At 36.0% G+C, this 9,315-nt stretch overlaps 1 long non-coding RNA gene across 1 annotated transcript; it reads right to left on the reverse strand.

The window, feature by feature from the left end:
- Positions 1–4,783: 4,783 nt before the first annotated feature.
- Positions 4,784–7,525, reverse strand: LOC132622803 (uncharacterized). The gene is made up of 2 exons (XR_009576002.1): positions 6,140–7,525; positions 4,784–5,045 (listed from the first exon to the last, which is right to left on the reverse strand). It is a non-coding gene; the product is annotated as an uncharacterized LOC132622803 (long non-coding RNA).
- Between the last annotated feature and the right edge of the window lie 1,790 nt (positions 7,526–9,315).

The following is a 9,315-nucleotide window of genomic DNA, read 5'->3' on the forward strand; positions in this document are numbered from 1 at the left end:
GTTTCTCTGTCTGATGACCAAGCAATTTGTGCTTAAAGTGGTGTCATTAGGTTAGATTTGGTGGCCGAGTCGTGTTAAAGAAATTGTTTGTAAGCTTCATGATTTGAATTTTTCTGATGGCCTGATTTGAGGTAGAACTAATTCAAAAAAAAATTGTTGGATAACATGTTTTGTAAATGATCATCTTAGTCGAAACCCGAGTAGACTTATTCGTATTGGAAAAAAGTGGAGTGTGTGACCTGTAGCAATGGTTTGCTCGAGGGCAAGGAAAGTCTAAGTGGAGGAGGGGGGGGGGGGGGGGGGTAATAGTTGGCACATATATCTATGCTTTGCATCATTTACCCTCAGTTTCTTAGTACTTTAATCGACCCTTTCATATTGAATTGATTATATTTGAGCTTATGTTGCGGTATTTCTGTTCTCAGGTGCCACAAGGAAGTTTTGGATAAATTTCAAGTGATTCAATGTGATTTTGAATGATTGATGAAGAGGAACGGAAGAGATTCGCGGCACCCATATGTTGCGAGGTTCTGCAGGTGGACTTAGTTGGAGAAAACATGAAACACAGTAGACGCATGGCACCCACACGTGTTGCAGGTGCCACACGTCTAACATAGTGCAGTCAAGAAATTCCTCTTTCGCGCCACCCTCGCGTGGTAGGGGTGCCGCACGTCTGCAGAACAGTTATCTCATTTCGATCGGGATTAGGTCTACTTATTGTATCCTAGATTATAAATAGACGTTTTATGATTTTGAAACGACGTGCTGGAATTATTCTAAGACTTGTAAGATGTCATCTTTACTTTCTCTCTCTAGGTTTATTTTATTTTCTTCTTTTCAACCCTAGATTATTCATGAATTCTTGTTCTTCATCTAGTATCATGAGTAGCTAAACTTAATAATTCTATGGTTGTGGCGAAAAACATGATTGTTGGTTTGGCGACAATTATTATCTATTAAAATTCCATCTTTTGGGTTGCTTATTTCTTCTTGATCTTAATTATTTGATTATCTTGCCAATAGTGGAACACTACTTGTGGCATGTAAATTGGACTAGAGATAGGGAATTTGTATGCTTAATAAGAATAAATAGGGCTTGTTCGATATAATCGTTTCGCTAATGAGCATAGGAATATACCCTTTAACCTTGCTTAGTTGAATACGGAAAAGTAAATACGTTCTTGTTACCTCTGACGACCATAGGGATATAGGCGTTATAGCAGCACCTACAAGCTTGTGAGCAATTTAGAAGATACTCATAAAGTTATAATTAACCCATCAACTAGTAATGCAGGAAATAAGATAGGTATAATTATCAGAAGATCAACTGGATTGTCAAAGCCATAACCCTAGAAGTTTCTCTCATCTAATAAACCTTACAGTCTTCGTCATAAGTTTCTCAGTCACAAAAACACTCATACTCAATTTTTTACTTTCAGCTTTAGTTTAGTCACAACAAATACTTTGATTGTCACCTTGTTGAATAGTTACAACAAAATTTGAATTAGTTGAACAATATAAAATCTAAGTCTCTGTGGGTACGATATCTGAACTTAAAAATCCAATATTACTTGTACGACTGCGTATACTTGTGTGTACGTTTGGAAGAAGCAAAATGAATCTAAAGCTGACAGACTACTATACGTGTCCCTACTCCTATTTGTTATTCCCTAACTCACAAAATAAATTATTTACAAGTGTCAACCTAATTGTAAAATGGAAAAAGGAAAATATAAGGTCTTTGTTCCTATCTGCTCAATTCTCTGTTGAGGCCCAAGGTCAAGTAAGTTAACACAACAGAGCAAAATAGGTACCCATCTGTTGAAGCTTTGCATCGTATAACACTTTGTGAATCTTTATAGATCATGAACTAAGTCTTGTCTTGAACTCCATTTTCTATTCTTCTTTTCTCTTTGACGGTGTGTTCAATGTTCACCGGAGAATCGCCATTATTTTTCTAACCACTCCCCTCAAGTTGGAGGGAAATGAAAGTACACCCAACTTGCCTAATAATTGGTGATGAACGGGTCCATTGAGAGATTTGGTGAATAGGTCAGCAACTTATGAAGAAGAAGACGCATAATAAAGAGAGATTAAACCTGTAAGAAATTGCTATCTCGCGAAGTGACAATCAATTTTGACGTGTTTGGTTCTCTCATGAAAAATCGTGTTTTTGGCAATATGAATTGCTGCTTGACTGTCAATTGAAGAGGAACCGGAAGTGAAATAGGAACGGAAAGGCCATCGAATAGGCGAACCAACCACGTCAACTCAGCTACAACACGTTACATAGAACGATACTCGACCTCTGCAGAGCTGAGAGAAATTAAAGCTTGATTTTTAGATTTCCATGAAATCAGAGAAGAACCAAGTGCAATATAGAAACCACTGACAAATTTTCTGGATTCCGGGCATTTACCCCAATCGGAGTCACAGAATGCAAGCAACTGATAAGAAGGTGATGATGTGAGGAAAAGGTTGTCCAAGATCTTGGAGAAGATAACAAAGGACTCGAAGAGAAGCTTGGAGATGAGGTGTTCGAGGGTCCTACATATATTCACACAAAAGTTGGATTGTGAAAGATAAATCCGATCTAGTATGAGTCAAATAGTTAAGTTTTCCCAGTAGATGTCGGTACAAAGTTGGGTATGAAATTGGTTATCCAGTGTTGGCCATAAGATGAACAGTTGGATCGAGAGGGAAAGATATTGGAGAATATTTCAAAACATCGAATTCATATAGAAGATCCAGAGTAAACTTTATTTGAGAGAGTATCAGGCCTTGAGATTCTCTCAACACTTCCATGCCTAAGAAATAGTGTAAGTTGCCTAGGTCCTTGATTTTGAAACACCTTTAATGCATTCAATTCTGCAATATCATTGCCTGTTAAGATTATGTCGTCAACATAAATAGCAACAATAGATATAGAAGAATCAGTTTTCTTGAAGAACAATGATTAATCATTCAATGAGTGACTAAAACCCTTGAAATTAAGGGCAGCAGTTAACTTAGCATACCACTGCCTTGGCATACCACTGCCTTGATGCTTGTCTAAGTCCATAACGGGACTTCTGTAATTGCAAACATGAGAGGGTGATGTAGATGACATGGCTGGAGGAAATTTCATATGAAGTTCCACATTTAAGTCTCTATGTAAAAAGGCATTACCTACGTCCAACTTATACAAACCCATCTCTTTTTAACTACAATAGCCAAGATGCACCTGATTGTAGTCATTTTTACTACCGGAGAAAAAGTTTTTGTAAAGTCAATCCCTTCCTATTGTATATCACCCCTCATAACAAGTCTTGCTTTAAGTCTTTCAACATTACCATCAGAGTGATGCTTAACCTTCTAAATCCACGTGCAAGGAAGATCTTTTCTATTTGGTAGTAATTAAACCACTTCCCATGTCTTATTGACCTCAAGGGCAACAATTTCCATAGCCATAGCTTCTTGCCATCCGGGGTGATGAACTGCCTATTTATAACATGTAAGTTCTTGTATAGTCGACAATGAATTAAAAAGAGATTGATTTGTGCTAGACAGACCACTGAAATAATGACTATGAGGTGAGACAGGTGAAAGAAAATAGGTAGAACTAACATTTGTTAAGTGAAGAGCATTGCCAATATAATCTTTAAGGTATGATGGAGTTTTGTGTGGTCTGGATGATTGTCTAATTAGTGTGTCAATGACAGGGATAGAAGGAGATAGAATAGAGTCAGGAAAAATAGGGTAAAGAGGACTGGAACTTGTAATAGGATGAGTAAGAGGACTTATACCTATAGATTGAGTAGTAGGAGAAGTAGAAGGAGAAGAAATAGGTGATGATGGAACAGATTGAGAAAGAGGAATAGATGGAAACTCGTGTAAAGGTAGTGTATCAGTGAAAGTAGAAGTAGGTGTAGGGCATTTAGTGAAAGGAAAGAAAGAAGTAGGATAGTCTGATGATTTAATAGCAGCAAAAGGGAATATTTTTTCATGAAAAATGACATTTCGAGAAATAGAAGTAGTTAAACTTTTGAGGTTTAGAACTTTATATCCCTTCTTCCCATGAGGATAACCTAAGAAAACACTAGGGTCTGCCCTTGGTTGAAATTTATTTCTATGGTTAGATAATGTAGAAACAAAGCACAAACAACCAAAATATCTTAAAACAGAATAGGTTGTTTGGAAGTAAAAAGATCTCATAAGGTGTTTTTAACTATAAAACTTGTGAAGGAAACCTGTTCATAAGAAGAGTTACTGTGAAAATGCAGTCCCCCCAGTATTTGATAGGTAAATTTGACTGATATAACAAAGCCCTTGTTGTTTCTAGTAAATGTTTATGTTTTCTCTCCACAACACCATTTTGTTGTGGAGTGGAGACACAACTTGTTTGGTGAAGAATACCTTGGTATAGAAAACATTCAGAATGAAGTGTTCCAATGACTATTTCAAAGGCAAGCCTATTTCAAAAGCATTATTTGATCTGATTTTTTGTATTTTGACTTGAAATTGCCTTTCTACCATAGCTACAAAGGATTTTAGCACAAAAAAAGCATTTGATTTGTTAGATAGGAGAAAATTCCATGTACCCCTACTAAAATCATCAACAATGGTTAGAAAGTACTTAAAACCATTATAAGTGGGAGTTTTAAAGGGACCCCGGTGTCTATGTGAATTAATTCACAATTGTGCTTTGTAGAAATAGAACTATTGGGACATGAAAGTTTAGATTGTCTTTCCATAGGAAAAATAATACAAGTTAATGAAAATTTTGAACAAGAAGAAACTGGAATAGATAAAACATTCTTCATATTTCTTAATGGCATATGGCCTAATCGATAGTGCCATAACATTTCTTTTACATTTGAATTAAAAAGATCGAAAGTAGAAATTGAAACTGGAGCATTCAAAGCCCTACAAGATACTTTGTTGGAAAGAAAAACATTGCCAGACTTAGGAAGAACTTTAGAATTGTTGGCTGGATTACATGACTTGACAAAATAGAGGCCTCCTTATGCTTTACCAACCTCCAGAGGGCTCTTCATTGAAGGGCCCTGTAGAAAATAAGAAAAAGAAGTGAATAAGATATTGACATAAAGCTGTTTGCAAAGCTTGTGCACAGATAATAAATTAAATCTAAAAGATGGCACATATAAAACATGATGCAAAATTAGACTAGACAAAGGGGTCAGGGAACCAATATGAGTAACTTTGACAGTGGTGGAGTTAGGCAGATTTATCAGCTTTGGTTTACGAAGCTTTGTGAAATTGAAAAGTAGACATTTATTGAAAATCATGTGTTCACTAGCACCGCTATCTAGTATCCATGACTGCGAAGAAACCTTAATAAGAGAAGCAGGAGAGTTAAAGAAACTGAAAAAAATTGTTATACTAGCACAGTTCACACTTGGAGTACCATCATAATTATTTGCACCTTGTTGACCCAATTTGACCTGTTGAAGTAGTTGTATTAGGTCTGTCACATTTTCCTTAGTGGGGGTCTAATTTCCTACCATGCTAGGCTCTCCTTCTACCTTAGTTACATCATGGATATAAGCATTGTGTGCTTGAGTTTTACCCCACATTCTTCTTTGTCTTGTAAATTTAAAACAGGAGGATAACCTTTTAATTTGTAACACTTGTCAATGCTATAACCTAGCTTTTTGCAATAACCACAAATAGGAGTGTTTCTTTTGTTATCATAGGTTCTTTTTCTTTTATCTGAGTACCTCTTGTAGTCACCTGGTCCTTGACCTTGGTTAGCAACTAGAAAAGCAACAGATTCTCCTGGGTAAAAAGGAGAGGCATGTATCTCTCTTTGTTTCTTATCCTGAATTATTAAAGAGTAGGCTTGTCCAATAGATGGTAAACAAGAGGAAAAGAGAATATTACTTCGAACACCTATATAAGCCTCATTTAAACCCATTAGAAACTGAAGCAATCTCTCATCCTGATGAGCCTTAAGAGTTTTAGCCTTTGCTCCATAGTTACAATCACACACACAAGCATAAAAGGTATTCAAAGCATTTAATTCGTCCCAAAGGCTTTTCATCTTAGTGAAATAAGTAGATATGTTGTTGTTACTTGAACTATTGCACTTAATTCCTTTTGTAATTGAAATAACTTTGCACCATTTATTTGTCCAAACCTGTCTTCCAAGTCACTCTACAGATCTTTAGCACTTTGGGATCAAAGAACACTCTTTTCCATCTCTTTGAAGAGTGAATTCAAAAGCTAGGACAACACCATATCATTGCAGTGTGTCAAGGAATTCTCCAAACCAGATTCATTGTTCGGAATCTAAGGATCCATCAATAAAACCCAGTTTGTTTTTCACCGAAAGAGCAATCACTACAGCACGTCTCCACCCTCCATAACTTTTTCCATCAAAGGGTAAAGAAACAAGGTTCATCCCTGGGCAATGCGAGGGATGAAGATAAAGGGATGAGTAGAATCAACTACTCCATTAGTTTTGGATGTAGCTAAAGCTACTACTTCACTAGCAGATTGACAGCTAGTTCCCATTTTAGCTGAAATTAAAAAACAACAAGGAAACAGATCAAATACGAGATAGCAGAAATTGAAACAAACAAAGAAAATCTAATAACAATTATGAGCAGAATTAAACCTTCTCTGATACTATGACAGAATAAGAAAAGAAGTTGGAAATTTTCCACTGTATTTGATGATTTCAATCACTGTACAAGGCCATGTATTTATACACTAAGAAAAGAATCTAAAGCTGACATGCTACTATACGTGTCCCTACTCCTGTTTGTTATTCCCTAACTAACTAAATAAATTATTTACAAGTGTCAACCTAACTGTAAAATGGAAAAAGGAAAATACAAGGTCCTTATTCCTATCTGCTCAATTCTCTACTGGGCTTTTATCTGCTGAGGCCCAAAGTCAACTAAGTTAGCCCAATATGCTGGTAAGCCCAATAGAGAAAAATAGGAACCCATTTGTTGAAGCTTTACATCATATAGTACTTTGTTAAGCTTCTAGATCAAGATCTAAGTCTTGTCTTGAACTCCATTTTCTATTCTTCTTTTCTCTTTGACGGAGATTTCAATGTTCACCGGAGAATCACCATTATTTTGTCCGACAGTTGAAGACATCTATTGTATCAAGAAAATAAAAGGTTTTCAATTCGTTTTGGTCTACGAGATGAACATGTAGTTGTATAGTAAGGAAAACAAATCAATATAAAATATGAATTTTGTTAACTATTAATGCATTTTATTACTTAAGCGATTCCATTTAATTATTGTATGTTGTGTAGACTGAACATGTGAGTAGTTTTAAGGCGTGGTTATTCTTATTTTAATTTTTTATACGTTTGAACTATACAAACCGAGAAATGAAATTTTATTATAATGAGAAGTTACAAGGTCACTTTCAAAGATAGTGAGTTTGGACTTAAGACGCATATTTTAGTGATCGACTTTTTAACAGGTTAACTTTGCATTTTAAGCGACGAATTATAAGAATTAAAGGTAGCATTATACGAGGGTAAATTTGGAGTTTGGATGACGTGTTATGTAACATCTCGTGCCTTCGGGTTAAGGTTGATTCGTAAGATGTGGATATAATGGAAAAAAGATGGGAAGTGTGGGAAGTGTTTTGAAACCTTAATCAAGGCATAAGTAGAGTCTTAGAACAAAGTAAAGTCGGAAGCTACTCTACGGAGCATGCTTTCAAGTGAGTTTGTACAAGGTCACACTGTTGATTTACAGTAGACTTTACGAGCCATAAATCTGATTTGCTGGCTGTAAAGTGGGCCTTAAGTAGGTGTAAAACAGGCCTTACAGCAATTTTAAAACTTCGTTTTAAAGTTTTTTCACTTCATTCTTCACATCCTGAAGCCCTACAACGAACATTCTCTCTTCTCTTCATCCTCATACATTAAGGTAAGTCCCTCCTATATATTCCTAAGTGAATTTTGATGATTATACATGAATTCTAAGTGAAATTCTATGTTACCAACCTAGGATTTCAAGAAAAGCCCTTCTCAAAGGTTCCTTCACCAAAGATTAAATTTTTCTTCAAGTTTAGGAGCGATTAAAGTATGTAAGGCTAACTCTCTATGAGTGGGAATGTTAATGATTCTCCCCATGCCACATTCTTTATGACTATTATGAATTTCCTATGATATAGAGTTAAGCCTGACTTTAATGGAAAGATTCAGAACTTCTATTCTCTAAACGATATAATTTTGTAATTCGTTCATGATTGTCATTTCCAATGTCTTCAACTCAGTACACACTAATATAGACTCGTGCATGATATCCCATGGGTTTGAGTCATGAAAACTCAGTATGCTTATAAACAGTTTATGCTTTAAACTCCATAATCAGTTCATGAATACATGTCTCAACGTATTAATGTTCAATATTCCTGTGCCAGGCATTACAGTATGATTCGCAGCTTTTTGAATGTTGAACGCATGTATTTGGGCCTGAGGCCATAATTGATGTATATGTATACTTGGGCCTGAGGCCACATATTTGTGTACTTACTTTTGGGCCTGAGGCCACAGAATATATACTCGGTTAAAACAGGTGATTTCACATTCAGAAATAGGAGTACCTATGACTATACTTCTCTTGTCCAATTCAGCTATCAGTATGTTTGAGTTTCAGTTTCAATATGTTAATATTTATTGATTTTGGCTGCCCTGTCTCGACCACCCCATAGCTATTTGTTCTTTCAATTGGTTTTACATACAAGTACAATTCAAATGTACTTACGTCCCTTTTGCCCGGGGCCTGCATTTCACGATACAGGTAATGATTTACAGGACGACGGATCAACTTGCTAGCATTCTCATATCAGCTACTTGGTGAGCCCTTATTTCCTCCGGGGCATCATCTTATTTACAATCTTTTAGTATTTTAGACAGTCAGGTATGCTGGGGGCCTTGTCCCAGTAAACAATCAGTACATCATTATTCTGTAGATGCTTCATACACTAGAATAGCAGTCAGTCAGTGTTTAGCAGGCTTTTATGTTATCCATGTTGGCTACGTTTTTACACTTCAGAATTATTACGCATTTATGATTATTCAGTTAGACATTTCAGCAACTCAACATGCTTATATATAGGGAAAAGGGTAAAATATAATCCTCTACTTTGTTTTATTAGCCAACTTTACCCTCTGATAGCGATTGTGAACAAAAATACCCCTATCGTCTAATAAGTAAACACCCATACCGTTAATTGGATGGAAGCCCCAAATCCCAAAAATTACCCGATTTCATTAAAATAACACATCCCCAAAATAAAACCTGCCTCGACCCACAAAATAAAATCAGCCCCCAC

This window comes from Lycium barbarum, chromosome 12, assembly GCF_019175385.1.
Source record: "Lycium barbarum isolate Lr01 chromosome 12, ASM1917538v2, whole genome shotgun sequence".
Classification (NCBI taxonomy): Eukaryota; Viridiplantae; Streptophyta; class Magnoliopsida; order Solanales; family Solanaceae; genus Lycium; species Lycium barbarum.